We start from the raw sequence: 15261 nt of genomic DNA on the forward strand, positions 1-15261 counted from the left end.
ATCCTATTTGTGTGTCTCACATGAGCTTGGCTCGTGCCGTGGTGGGTGTGTGGTGTGTGTGGAAGCTGCCCCACTAGCTCCATCCCTTAGTGCAGAAGCAGCGGCTGCATTTCTCTTTGCCTGTTCAGCTCTGGCTTACTTCCTATTAGACCAAGCAGAATGAATAATGCAGGATTTGTCTGTGGAGTATTCAAGATTGCAGCTCTGCAAAAGCAGTGACAGTGTAGAGGCTTTTAATTGTGCAGCTGCTGGAAAACGCTTGCCTCACCGCCTGCCCTATGAACAGGGGAAGCTCAATGAGAACCTCATGGGGAGGTGGCTTGTTGTCCACCTGTAAATTCTGCTGGATATGCTGTGCCAGGTGGAGAAAGAGCCCCACAAACCCTGCTTGGGCCATGGGCTTCCATGGTGGGGCACAAAAGCCAGAGTCCTTGGCTATGCTAGATGTAGCTGGCCAGATGGTTTAGAGTGAAAAAAATTTCTTCAGCTAAATGATTTAAGTTTTGGAAATGCTCTCTGGGGATTCTGATTCCTGCTTATATTTAAGAATCAAAAGACGGACAGTGATTTATTTTTAAGGGAAGAAAAAGAAAAGGAGAAACACTTATAACTTTGGCTTCTCTTGAACAATGATGATGATGGCAGATGATGCTGATATAATGGCTGTGGAGGTGATGACAATGATGGTGGTGATGACAGTGATAATGGTGATGATGGCCATGACGGTGATGGCTGTGATGATGGTGGTGATGGTGATGATGATGATGGTGGTGATGGTGATGATGGCTGTGATGGTGTTGGCTGTCATGGTGGTGGTGATGGAGGTGATGATGGTGGTGGTGATGGTGATGATGGCTGTGATGGTGTTGGTTGTGATGGTGGTGATGATGGAGGTGATGATGGTGATGGTGATGATGGCTGTGATGGTGTTGGCTGTCATGGTGGTGGTGATAGAGGTGATGATGATGGTGGTGATGGTGATGATGGCTGTGATGGTGTTGGCTGTCATGGTGGTGGTGATAGAGGTGATGATGATGGTGGTGATGGTGATGATGGCTGTGATGGTGTTGGCTGTCATGGTGGTGGTGATAGAGGTGATGATGATGGTGGTGATGGTGACGATGGCTGTGATGGTGTTGGTTGTGATGGTGGTGGTGATGGAGGTGATGATGATGATGATGGTGGTGATGGTGATGATGGCTGTGATGGTGTTGGCTGTCATGGTGGTGGTGATGGAGGTGATGATGGTGGTGGTGATGGTGATGATGGCTGTGATGGTGTTGGTTGTGATGGTGGTGATGATGGAGGTGATGATGGTGGTGATGATGGTGATGATAGCGTGACAGTGATGGCTGTGTTGGTGGTGATGGTGACAATAGCCATGATGGCGATGGCTGTGATGATGGTGGTGATGGAGGTGATGCTGGTGTTGCGATGCTGGAGATGAGGATGTTGATGATTGCGATGATGATGGTGAATATTTCTGTTTGCACAAAATTTTAAAGCTTGTGAGAAGCTCTTCCTTGAGCTCCTACTTAATAATCAACAAATCAGTAAAAGAGGCATTTTATGGAAGAAATGGAGACCTGAAGAGATACATGCACAAGTTTCTGAAATCAGTGGCTGGGTCAGCATTCCCCACGTCTCCACGCTCTGAGTTCAGTTCCCTGGGCTCTGGAGCCGGTAGGCTGCTTCTTTCTGGCATTCAGCTTATCTTGCATCCTGGCCTGGGGTGCACATCAGTGATCCTTTGTATTTTTGAGTCCCCCCATCCAATGCTGCAAACAAATCCTGAATCTGAAATCAAAAAGAAACAAAATAGAAACAAGTCTCAAGAAATAGAAGGACCAAGGAAAGCAGGGAGTAGGGCAAGGGAGAGGGGTAGAAACGGGTGTTGGGAGAAGCGCCTCCCTGCTCCTCCAGCCTGATGGGGCTTGTGTTTGGGAGGCATCTTGGCCTGGCGTGTTTGGAGAGGGCGGTCCTTCTCCCTGGGTGTCACTGTTGCATGATACACCCAGGCTGTATTCGGCAGGTGCCTATCAGAGTTCCAGGAGCAGAGACAAGTGGCAGTGAGTGACACTCAGAATTGTCTAAGGTGCAGTGTCTGTTCAGGTCGGGGCGTGTGTGTGAGTGTGTGACCTTGGTGTTGAGTGCTAAGAAGACGCTGGGGCCTGCAGGTGGGGTTGTGCTTGGGAGTGGTTGGTTGCACTCTGCCCAGTCCCATTTCATGTGTGCCTGGGAAGCAGGTTCTCCAGTTGTCCCCAGTTTACGATGAGGTTGAAGAAACCATGTGGGCCACACAGCTGGTCAGGGGGCAGCGCAGTTTGTGCACGGCCAGCCAGACGCTAAGCGCTGTGACCTTTCTCAGCCATTACAGTGTACATTAAAGGTGCAGAAAATTCGAAGCACAAAATAGGGAAAAGAAGGTCAAATTCCTTGGGAATTAAGCGAATACTCCCAAGATCACTCTTGCTTGGAGCTGGGCATTCACAGATGCTCAGTAAATACGGTCAGGTGTGTTGTGCCCTCAAGCTCTATCCATGAGAGCTGCTCCAGTCCCTTGATCTGAGCCAGACCCCCGAGAGCCCCAGTCATCTCCCTGGGACCTCCCTTCCCCTGTATTTGGGGAGTGGGCATTGCAAGAGCTTTGTGCTGTGCTTGTAGCTGCTGTCCAGCCTGGACTGCTCGTCTGAGTTGTGTATTGTCATTACGTGGACCGCTGCATGGTTAGTTCTAGCCTTCCTTTTGGAGGCTTGCTTGGGGGTAGAAACACACTGCCAATCTCCTGTTTGCCTCGACGACTCCCAGCCTGGCTCGCTCAGCCTCGCCGCAGCAGCCCTGTCTGGGGGAGGACGCGTGGGGGAGGTCTCAGCCGTGACAGTGACCTTCTGTGTCCCCTGAGGTGCCCTCTTCTGGCTTGTGCCATTCAGATCCTGTGAGCGTCTCGTTTACTTTTGCTTTGAGCTCCAAATCGAGTTTGCACATTTAGTCATTTAGCCAGAGAGGGGTGAGCGATGCTTCTCACGTCGCGCGTTTAATAGATGCCGCGGCAGCTGGAAAGTGGCCAGAGGCCCCAGCGTCCTTTTAATGTTGTTGTTGAAGAAGCTGCCTCATCGGCGGACAGACAGCGAGGAAGGCGGTCTTTCATTTTGGGTGGCCTTGCGGCACTGGAAGTTGAACTTTTTGGGGAAACCGATGGAATCCACTCAGCGGCCCATCTGTCCGTGCTTCCTCCCGGTGCCTTTCTGAGTCTTTTCCTTTGTTCAGTGCTTCCAGAACAAAGCCATTGGGTTGGCCTTCAACTGTTAAAGTCCACATGGACTTCAGGGCGAGGGTAGGGTGACTTGACTTCCTGCCATGACCTTACACTTCACCCGGGATCACAGCTCCTCCCTTGGGGGCGTGGGGGCTGCCTGTGTCTCCAATGGTATGAGTTGAAATTGGAAAATTCCAAAATTGACATAGGCAGAACACGAACCAGACAGACGCACGCTGCTCTTGTAGGGAAGCAGGTCTTCCGTAGGGACGTGGCTGTGATGGCGCCTCCGTGAATCCGCCCTGGAGAGGAGTTGGCTCAGTGTCACCCCACCCGCCGGCATGGTGGGCGTCTTCGCCTCATCGTCATCGTGGGGTCCCTCCCCTTGGCACCTCCTGCCCGGGGAGACTGCCACCCCCAGCCCCAGGAGCAGGTCTCGGCCCTCCCGGTCGCTCTGACTCCCACCCGCCCCTGGACTGTGGCTGTGTCCTTGGCCCAAACGGGGATCCCGCCTCCACCATCTTCTCCCCTGGCCCTGGGGAGCTCGAGGTGACCTGTTGCTCTACATCTCCGTGGACGGGTCAGCTGAAGAGAGAAGCGGGGACTGCCAGTGGGCGGTGGCCAGGGGCGGTGGGTGGGACGGGGGAGCACACCAGAGTGGACGCTTCGTGACGTCAGCAGGAGAAGAAGAGGGTGGAATTCCAGCCATTCGAGAACTGACCACACGCCAGCTCCTCTGGCCTGGCCTGGTCCTACATCCAGGGGCAAGCAAGAAGACACGTCCCTGTGCCCTGTTTTCTCGGACAGTGGACGGTAAGCTTGTCAGCAAGTAAGAAAGAAGGGCAAACATGGTGAGTGACAAGAATAAAGCAGGGTCACACGAGGACGTGGGCATGGGGAAGACGCCGTGTCCCCTGGGCCTGCTGGGAGGTGGAGCTGCCACTGTGCTGGGCGGTGCCGGGAAGATGGGGCTGCATGAGCAAAGCTACGAATCCCCGGCTCCGCAGCGGGTGACGGCCGACCTGCCGAAGGGACAGGCGTCCCCCGTTCCTGCTCCTTCAGTTTTCTAGCCTGGCTGGCCCCTCAGAGCATTTCAGCTCATGGCATGCAGCGTGGCATGTCCATCGTTTATAAATTGTTTATTTTATAAATTCTTCTGTATGTCATATTTGGAATTCATTGAAGTTGTATTTCTAGATTCAGGCATAGAAGCCTGTGAAACTGAAAATCTGGCTGAAATATCATGTGTTTCTCTCATAAAAAGGAATTGGGAGTCAAAGCCACTGTTTCATCCAATACATACTGTGTTTCCAGTAAAAGCCAACTTCCAGGTGCTGGGGAAAGACGTCCATGAACAAAAACAATGTCCCTGCCCTTGTTAAGTGTACATTTGTAAGATAATTAACAAGTAAACAGACGTATAACATGTTGGGGGCTGCTGTGTAACATGAGAGCCCCTAAAGCAGGAGAGGAAACAGAGAAAAATGGGGGTGGTACTGGGGAAAGAAGGCTGTTTTATGCCTAGGTGTCCAGGACAGCCTCTCTGACTGGTGATATTTGTGTAGAGATGAGAAGGAAGAGAGGGGGGGAGAGAACCGTGTGGCTATCTGGGGGAAGAGCATTCCAGGGAGGAGAGCTGGCACGTGCAAAGGCCCTGGGGTTCAGGCATGCCTGCTGTGCTCCAGGAATGGCAGAGCTGGGGAACTGGGGTGGGAGGAGGCCAACACCAGTCGGAGGAGAAGAGGCCCACAGAGGCCCAGATTTGCCAGGAGTCTGGAGTTTACTCTGAGCAAGATGTGAAGCAGTATCAAGGGATTGGGTGAAAACTCTGAAATGGAGCTCATGATCCCATGTGAAAAGTGGACATAATCATGGAAGTGAGCTATATGGGGGAAGTGTCCTGGAGGCTGGGAAGAGTCCCAGGATTCAGCAAGCATCCCAGAGCCACGTTGTCTAACACAGAAGGCACTGGCCACGTGCGGCTACTTAAATTTAAGTAAGTAAAATGTAAGTCAGCTCCTCAGTTCCACCAGCCCCATCTCGAGTGCCCACGAGCCGCCATGTTGGGCAGCACTGTTCTAGAAGGTGATGGTTCCTCAGCTCAGAATGTTGGCGTTTTTCCACTGTACCTGTGTTCCCTTGGGCATTTAACTGCTGTTTAGTCTGTAAGTGGCATATACGTGTGTGTGTGTGTGTGTGTTGGGCAGAGCTGTCTCATGAACAGAACCAGACAGGGCCCAGGTCAGGAGCTTTTCTGAGTTAATTGAGCAAGAGTTAGATAAAGAAGGCGAATGGCTGTGTATTAGTCAGCCAAAGGGGTGCTGATGTGAAATACCAGAAATCAGTTAGTTTTTATAAAGGGTATTTAGTTGGGGTAGGAGCTTACAGATACCAGACCATAAAGTATAAGTTACTTCCCTCACCAAAGTCTATTTTCCTGTCTTGGCGCAAGATGGCTGCTGACGTCTGCAAGGGTTCAGGCTTCCTGGGTTCCTATGTTCCTGGGGCTTGCTTTTCTCTGGCTTTGAAGTTCCTTCCTTCCTGGGGCTGGCTTCTCTTTCCTCTGTGTGCTGACTTCCTGGGGTTCCAGCTTAAGTCTTTAGCATCAAACTCCAACATTGAAAGCCCTCAACTCTGTCCTTTGCCATGCCTTTTATCTGTTGAGTCCCCACCCACCAAGGGGTGGGGACTCATGGTGGGTGGGGACTCAATGCCATGATCATAACTCAATCATGTCCATGTACAGATCAGATTACAAGCATAATCCAATATTTCTTTTTGGAATTCATCAATTATATCAAACTGCTACAGGCCAAGTGAGACTGAAGGAGGTGGGCTGAGATGGGAGCCACAAGGTCTAAGTCCCAAGAAGGTAGGAGCCCACTGTGTGGGAGCCTTTTGGCAGGAAGAGCAAGAGTCCTCTCGGTGCCCCCTCCCATGCCCCCCACCCTGTGGGAGCTCCAGTCTGTGGGCTGCCAGTTCCCAATGCCGAGGTGCCGGCATCCTCAGCACAGGCAGTAAACCAAAGTCTAGGGGTTACTCACTCGTCCCCCTAAGTAAAGGAATGTGCAGCCAGCCTTGCCGACCCCCCAAGCCACGTGTGAAGCTGTGACTTGGTGCCAGAGAAATCCGTTTACCCGCTGCTGCCCTCCACGACAGTGGGAAACATGCCAAGCCGGGCAGGCCCCCAGAACAAAGAAGCATTCTGCAACATTCTGAAACACAAAAGATGGGTGATCCAAAAGGCCAGGAAACAGGGACGAAAGGTCAAGGAAATTAGGAAACCAGCAGGCAGGAGGGCAAGTGTGGGCTGCCTGGGCACCCTGTGGGAAGCTCCCCATCTGCTGCGGAAGCACTGGCAGCCGGCCTAGTGGCAGGAGCCTGGAGAGCTGGCCCTGGAAACCCAGGTGCCTCTGCCTGAGGATGTAGATATGGCTGAAAACAGGAGCAGCACCAGTTGGTCGCACTGTGACCCCCAGCACGGTGTCCGGCCAGGCTTGGGACCATGCGATGGCCTCTCACCCCCCAACTCTCTTCCCTTGGCTCCTGCTTTTTCTCAGTCACGGAAAAGCGTTTTTGCCCCCAAGGACTTTGAACTTGCCATCACCTCTGAATAGACCACTTCTTCCAAATGTCCTATGGCTCACTCCTCCAATTCAATCACCCCAAGGGAAGTCCTCTTGTTGGCAAACCTATCTACACACACAGCTTCTTCCAGTGTGTAGGTGTGGCATATAAAAAAATGGAAACGGGCAGCTGAGATCACTAGTCATTAAAAGAATACTCCCAAAGCGAAAGGCAGACAGCTTCAGGTTTCCTAAGAGTTACCTCCTGAGAGCCTCCAAATTGCTCAAATGTGGCCACTCTCTAAGCCAAACTCAGCATGTAAATGCATTACTTTCCCTCCAGCATGGGACATGACTCCCGGGGATGAGCCTCCCAGGTGCCAAGGGATTACTACTAAGCACCAGCTGGTGATGCAACTAGAAAAAGACCTTGAATAAAAGGGGGAAATGCTAAAGACAAATGAGTATATATGGCTAAGAGTCTTCAAAAGAGACAGGAGATCATCAGAGGGGTCACTCTTATGCACTCCTCAGCACGATCCCAGAGACAGCCAAGGTAGATACAACCCCAGATAGTGGTGCTCCTGAGGGCTACAGAGACACCCAGGTTCTACGATCATGGCAGTTGGCTCTGGAGTTCAGTGCCTTGTCAGTGGGCCTTACTTTGGAGTTTGTGCTCCTGAGTGTGATGGAGTTGAACTCAGATGTGAATTTTCTACACATGCCTCTTCTGTCACTTTTACTGAAAAGTGGTTGATGCTATACCCAGGAGACTTGAATCTCTGGACTGTCCATGTGCCAGCTGGGCCCTGAGCCTCAGGAGAGTTGTAGCTCCTACTCTCTGGTTTGTTGGACTTGCATAGGTCGGCTAACTGGGAGGTGAAGATGGTCAACCACCATACCAGGGAACTCGAAAATGTATTCACCAAATGCAATGAATGTGCCACAATGATGAAGGCGGTTGTTGATGTGGGAGGAGTGGGGGGATGGGTGATGGGGTATGTGGGAACCTCTTATATTTTTTAACGTAACATTTTTTGTGATCTATGTACCTTATAAAAAAGACAATTTAATAATAAGTAAAAAATAAAATAATTTTTAAAAAGAGACTTGGTGGAAACTGAGAGGATTCAGGGACCAGAAGGGGAACCTCAAGAATGTATACCTAATATCCTCAGGGTGATAAGACAGTAAACAGCCTCTGTGAAACTGGGAGAAGTCAGGGGCTTGAAAATTGATGTTTTGTAAAAAATAGGATAGCAGTAATGAGGATGAACATAAAGGATGGAAAAGAGAAATGGAATGCTAAGAAAATTGAAGGAATCATCAAGAACATCTGAATAAGAGCATTTCCAAGGGTAACAGAAGAAAAGAAGATGGGGAAGAAATAAACAAAGATATAATTCAAGGCATGCCACTCACCAGAAGGACACAAGATTCCAAGAGGAAAGGGCACACTTAGTGGGAAAAGGCCTCCAGCAAGGATGACCATTGCGAGCACTTAGAATGTTGGGAAGGAGAAGAAAAAGAAACTCCTAAAAGTTTTGAGAGAAAAAGATGGAGTTTCATCCAGAGAACTGGAGTGGCGGTTGAACATTTCAGTAGCAATACTGGAAGCTCAGTGTCTATAGATTCAATAATTTCTTCAGAACTCTGAAAAAAAAACATTAAGCCAGATGCATAATAAATAAATGTGAGCGTATTCCAAAAAATCATTGTCAGTTTTGCAAATCCTCAAAATATGGCATCCAGTGCACCCTTTCTCAGGAAGCTGCTATATATTTGATGAGCTTCACCTGGTCAAGGGAGCCTGCCAGGAAACAGGGAGGCAGGGCTGGGGGAGAAGAGCTGGCCCTGGACAGAGGCCGGGGGTGGGGGCCAGGGAGACTGCAGTATAGCCAGCCCAGATGGGAGCAGGAGGGTGCCCAGAAGCAAGGGAAGCAGAGGTTGCCTGCTGCGTCATACATAACGAGAGATTTACGCTGTACAGTTTACTCCTGTCAGAGCTTGGTGATAAATCAATTACAGGTAAATAGGAAAGCAAACAAAAACCATGACTGTTACTCAAGGGAAATAGAATTGTAGTTGACTGCTTGTCTCAATTGCGGGTAAGATTTAGAGCGCTTTCATACTCTAAACACGGAATGACAGTTTAACCAGTCTGGAATGCAGCTCTACTGGGCTCAGGTAAGTGAGCTTTGCCCGCATCTTCCTATTGGGAAGTCTGTAACGGATATTTAAATGGAAAGAAACCAAGGAAGATCATGAGACACGTGCTTTCTAGAAATAGGAGGTAAACACCTAAAAAAGCAGCTAAAAGTTTTGAAAATAGTTGAGCTGGGGGTGGAGTGGACAGGTGTGAGGCAGGCTTATACCCTCTGTAGAACTATTTGGCTTTTGACAGCACCCATTCATGTATATGCCATTGATAAAAACTAACATTTGATTTCATGTTTTAACGAAGTTAGCTACCCTCACTAACTGCAGTGTTGAGAATCAGAGTGCTTTTTTAAGGGCATAACTCCACAGTTGGCAGGGCCTGATGTCTGTGAGTCCCTGATGGTTAATTTCATGACTCAGCTTGGCTGGGTTGTGATGTTTCTTGGTTTGGTCAAGCACTGGGCTGCTTGCAACCATGAGGGTATTTTGTAGGTGGGACGTGCATCTATTTTCTGTCTATTGCATCTACAGTCAACAAAGGAGATTGCCCTCAGCTGTGTGAGGCATCCCTTGATCCAGTCATTTGGAGGTCTGAAAAGCTGGGGACTTCAGAGGTCAGAAGAGGAATTCGGACTCAACAGTAACATAATAAATTGGGCTGTGCACATCTTCAGCTCCTGGCAGTTTCTCTGGAGAGCCCTGACGGATCCCATGTCCTGCTGGCCCGGACGGCTGCCCCGCCCCTCAGCCCCTGGTCCCAGCCGCCAGCAGGGCATTTCCACCCGTGCGTCCCCAAGTGCCTCCTGGGAGCCGGCTCTGAACTCATGGTCTCCACTCCCCAGTCTGGCCCTCCTTGTGGCTGCTGCCCGGTCTCCAGAAATCTGGCGCTCAAGCTCTGAGCCCAGGAGTTGGCTGAGTTCTTTCTCCCACATGAGCGTGTTGGAGTGGACACAGCGGCCCCCGTGGCCCCTGCCCTCCCAGCCCCGCTGCGTTCCACTGGGCTGGTTCATCCAAGGAGCCATCGGCTGCCCGCCTCGTCCTCAGATCTCCCTCCACCCTGAAGTCGGCATGACCCGCTTAAACACAGAGCCTTTGGGCACACTGGACTGTCCACCCCCGGGGCCCCCCTGCCCTCCCTGCCTTTGCTTGGGGGACGCCTCTTGCCCTTCGAGGCTGATGGCCTTCGTCTGGTGCTTTCCTGACAACACTCGGGCGTTCCTCACAGCGCTTTCCCTTGGTTCCCACAGTCCTAGGTACACACTTTTTGTGTATCGTGTCATAGCAAACAGCTTGTGAAGAAGTCTCACAGCCATGCTGTGAAGGTATTTGGAGAAAGGGCTGCACTCTCTCTCCCATCTTTGCGTCCCTAATTCCCAGTGATCTGGAGCGCTTGATACCTGGAGTTTAAGTCAGCTGTGGCGGGGCAGAAAGTGTTTGCCGTGTAGTCCTTGTAATGGCCTGTGCGCTGGTGTCCACCTGGACGGCTTGGTCCAGGTGTGCTGAGGGGGGAGGTGTGAAATGCACGAGGAGAGCCTATCGGCATCCTAGGGCTGTTCAACCAACGTGCTGGCTTGACAGCAGAAGTCTAAAATTCTTTCTTCCATTTTATTTGTGAACAAAATGACATCTTAGAGAAATTTTTCTTTAATTTCTTTTTAAATTAAGTATTTTACCTAAGGTAACATAATAAACTCTGCTTTTCTAAAAACAAAACAAGAACACAGAAAAACCCCAGAAGTGTATTCCTTCTTGGTTCTGGAAGCCAGACTCTGGAATCAAAGTGTCAGCAGGGCCCGTGCCCCTCCAGAGGCTCAGGCGAGGGGGCCTCCTGCCCTCTTCCAGCTTCTGGTGGCTTCTGACCATCCTCGGCTCAAAGACACATCGCTCCAATCTCTGCCTCCGTCTTCATGTGGTGTCTTCTGTGTTTCCCCTTCTTACAAGGATGCCAGTATGGATTGAGGGTTGATTTCATCTCGCGGTCCCTACTAATTAGGCCTGAGAAGACTCTCTTTCCAGATAAGGGAACAGTTGGTGGTTCTGGGCATTGCGTTTGGAAAGCCCAAGTGTGACTGATGGTCGATGGAAGAAATTTCCCGATCAGCTCTTCTGTAAGATTAATATTTTTATTATTTATCTTTCTTCTCTCTCCCCCCAGTTGTCTGTTCTCTGTGTCCGTTCACCGTATGTTCTTCTGTGACCACTTCTTTTTTTTTTTTTTTTCAGATAAGGTTTCTTTTATTTCAAGTTCAACACAGAATAAGTCTCACCAATTAAGTGAGGAAAGACAAGTTTCTGGGTTCACAGTTTTTTTTTTTTTTAATTATTTATTTATTTATTTTTTTAAATTACATTATGAAAAATATGAGGTCCCATTCAACCCCACCGCCCCCGCCCCCCACTCCCCCCACAGCAACACTCTCTCCCATCATCATGACACATCCATTGCACCTGGTAAGTTCATCTCTGAGCATCACTGCACCCCATAGTCAATGGTCCACATCATAGCCCAGACTCTCTCACGTTCCATCCAGTGGGCCCTGGGGGGATCTACAGTGTCCTGTAATTGTCCGTGAAGCACCACCCAGGACAACTCCATGTCCCGAAAACGCCTCCACATCTCATCTCTTCCTCCCGTTCCCCACACCCAGCAGCCCCCATGGCTACCGTTCCCACACCCATTCCACATTTTCTCTGTGGACATTGGATTGGTTGTGTCCATTGCACATCTATGTCAAGTGAGGGCTTAGATTCCACATGGGTACTGGATGCACTCCTCCCGCTTCCAGTTGTAGACACTCTAGGCTCCATGTTGTGGTGGTTGACCTTCTTCAACTCCATGTTAGCTGAGTGGAGTAAGTCCAATAAATCAAAGTGTAGGAGCTGAAGTCTGTTGAGGCTCTGGGCCTGGGTGTCATATTATCAGTCCAGAGATTCGAATCACCTACATATATCTTAAACCCAGCACCGACTACAATTCCAATAAAGTAGCATGCAAGTCTTGTGAAAAGAGATCCCCTCTGAGTCCAATTCCATCACGCAGAAACACCAGCTCCAAAGAAGGGCTATCTGTCATGGCAGTGAACCCCTTCTGCCATGACCATAGAACCCGTGGGTCTCTTTATCCCTCAAAAGAACCAATACCTGGGTTTGTATCTACCTTATCTGTCTCTTAGACTCTGTTCAGTTGTACATAGGGGTATTCCTTCTGACAACCTCCAGACTCTTTTTTAGAGACTCACAGCCTTATAATCTCATTTCTCCTTTCCATTTCCCCCTTACATTAGGTCAAACAGCTTCCTGAAGTCATGTCATTATATGTAGACAGGTATATTCTGCTGTTCCGCATTGAATCTTTAATTCAAGGTCATTTTCTAGTTGCTTCTTCAGCTGGTATGTGGTAGTGATCCCTCGGTGCCAGGGAGGCTCATCCCCGGGTGTCATGTCCCACGCTGGGGGGAATGCATCGCATCTACATGCTGAGTTTGGCTGTGAGAGTGGCCACATTTGAGTAACATGCAGGCTGTCAGGAGGAAACCCCCAGGCACAATGCTACTCTAGGCCTTGTTCTTATTGCAGGTGTATAGGCTCAAAAGTGTAACCATTAGTATCACGAGCCCACTGTTGGGCCCTCCTTCCTTCCTGGTTCTTGCCGTTGCACCTGGAGGATTGCCGCTGCTCTCCCAGGGCCCACAACAGTGACCCCCCGGCCAGGAGCCCAGTACCCCCCCAGCTGTTGTTTTTGTTTCCACTATGAGTATATATAGACATTACCATATACCCTGGGCATATGCCCTATATAACTCCCTGTCAACCATATATATCCTGTCAATAACATCCCATATCAGTATTCCTCCGCTGCCATTGTTGAACCACTCTGTGATCCAAAACTTCCCATAAAGTGAATCCCAACATAATGTCAGCTTCAGAAGAGTCTTAGATCACCGAAATTCATATATACAATATACAGTATTTCCCCAGATCCACCATAAAACCTTTTCCCTTGCACAGCGATAATCTTTTAACTTATTCATATCATATTTCCTGAAACTGATGTACAGATTCCAACACTATAGTTTTCAAACAAGGTGACATTTGTGCTTACTCCATATTTTAGGCTGTACAGTTTTCTAAATTTTTTAGTTATCCTATGTTTTGTCTTATGGTTTTCATTATTAGTCTGTCGTCCCCTATATGTTTTTGGTGTAATATTAGCTGTTTTATATTCATCCTCGTGTACTCTCACATAACTCCTCTTTTTCCCCCTTATTTACCTTTGTTCCATCCATTCCACATCCATTTTCCCCTCCCCTTAGGGCCCACAACGCCTGCCAATCTAATACCCTGGGAGCCGTCCTTTCTCACGAGAGATACAGTTCTCTCTATTCAACGGCATTAGTCTTCCCCAGGATATGGGTCCACCCCACCCAATGGTAGAACCCACCTTGGCAAAATGAGCCTTCAGCTGTTCCCTCCGGAGTCCGTCACGCATCAGACCATACCCCCTGAGCGTCCTAACCAGGTAACCCTCCTACTTATACTTTGATACGTTTTACTCAACATTTAGTTCTCAACGAACTTCTGACACTCTCCCATATTCGTATGTTGCCCCTCCCTCCCACCTATTTCTTGGACAATATTACCCCTCTTCCCATCCCCAGCCCCCCTCAAACCCAGAAAACCCCACCCGAAGGTACCCCCTTGCCCCCATTTTGTCCCTTCTTTGTGCTCATACTTACCGCCAGCTCATCACAGATTCCACCCCTGCAGACATTAACTCACATCCTTCCTCCACCCCCCGATTTCCTGTAAGCCACTTTTCCAGACTCTAGCTCTCTGAGGCAGTTAACTTATTTCATATCATTGAGGTCATATAGTATTTGTCCTTCAATGCCTGAGTTGCTTCACTCAACATAAGATTCTCAAGGTTCATCCATGTTATCACGTGCGATTGTAGTGTATTGGTTCTTACAGCTGAGTAGTATTCCATTGTGTGTATATACCACATTTTATTGATCCACTCATCTGTTGATGGACATTTGGATTGATTCCAACTTTTGGCAATAGTGAACAATGCTGCTATGAACATTGGTGTACATATATCGGTTTGTGTCCTTGTTTTCAGATCTGATGGGTATATACCCAGCAGTGGTATTGCTGGGTCATATGGCAAATCTATGGATAATTTTTTGAGAAACCGCCAAACTGTCCTCCAGAATGGTTGGATCCTTCTGCATTCCCACCAGCAATGGATGAGTGTTCCCCTTTCTTCACATCCTCTCCAGCATTTGTATTCTACTGTTTTTTTCATGGCTGCCAATCTTATGGGAGTAAGATGGTATCTCATTGTAGTTTTGATTTGCATTTCCCTGATTGCTAGAGATTTGGAGCATTTTTTCATGTGCTTTCTAGCCATTTGTATTTCTTCTTTGGAGAAGTGTCTGTTTAAGTCTTTTTCCCATTTTTTAAATGGGTTGTTTATCTTTTTGTTTTCAAGATATATGAGTTCTTTATATATGCAAGTTATAAGTCTCTTATCAGATATATGGTTGCCAAATATTTTCTCCCATTGTGTGGGTTCCCTTTTTACTTTCTTGACAAACTCCTTTGAGGTGCAGAAGGCTTTAGTTTTGAGGTAGTCCCATTTATCTATTTGTTCTTTTGCTGCTCGTGCTTTTGGTGTGATATTCATGAAGCCATTTCCTGTTACAAGGTCTGTGACCACTTCTGTCCTTATCAGTGGCACCGGTAATCTGTGTTTCCTTTTGTTGCTTGTGTCAGCTCTCTGTGCAGCACCATTCCTGGGCAGGCTGCACTTTCTTTTGCGCTGGGCAGTTCTCCTTATGGGGCGCACTCCTTGCGCGTGGGGCTCCCTGCGTGGCAGGGCACTGCTTGCACGTATCAGCACTGTGCATGGGCCAGCTGCACTCAGGTCAAGGAGGCCCGGGGTTTGAACCGCAGACCTCCCATGTGGTAGACGGACGCCCTAACCACTGGGCCAAGTCTGCTTCCCTGGATCAGCTCTTCTATCCCCAGTATCTGTCCCTGAACTTCAATCTGCACATCTTCTGACTGTTCACCAGTTAGAAGTGAAGTAGAAATGACTCTGCAGCACGTGCAGGCGGCTTGTTGTGGTCCCATTTGCTGTCCAGCTTCTGTCCAGCTCTCCTTGTGGAAGCTGCCCTCGTGCTTGAGAAACGGTCCCGGGAGGAGCCACACCTGGGCTTCTGCTTGCACACCCGTGTGGTCAGGCCTGTCGGCTTCACGGGAAGAGCTCGTGCA

General features: G+C 49.2%; 1 protein-coding gene across 3 annotated transcripts in view; it reads left to right on the forward strand.

The window, feature by feature from the left end:
• Positions 1-15261, forward strand: part of SHANK2 (SH3 and multiple ankyrin repeat domains 2) — a 619022-nt gene that overhangs the window by 180182 nt on the left and 423579 nt on the right. The window lies entirely within an intron of this gene.

Source organism: Dasypus novemcinctus, chromosome 10 (assembly GCF_030445035.2).
Source record: "Dasypus novemcinctus isolate mDasNov1 chromosome 10, mDasNov1.1.hap2, whole genome shotgun sequence".
Lineage (NCBI taxonomy): Eukaryota > Metazoa > Chordata > Mammalia > Cingulata > Dasypodidae > Dasypus > Dasypus novemcinctus.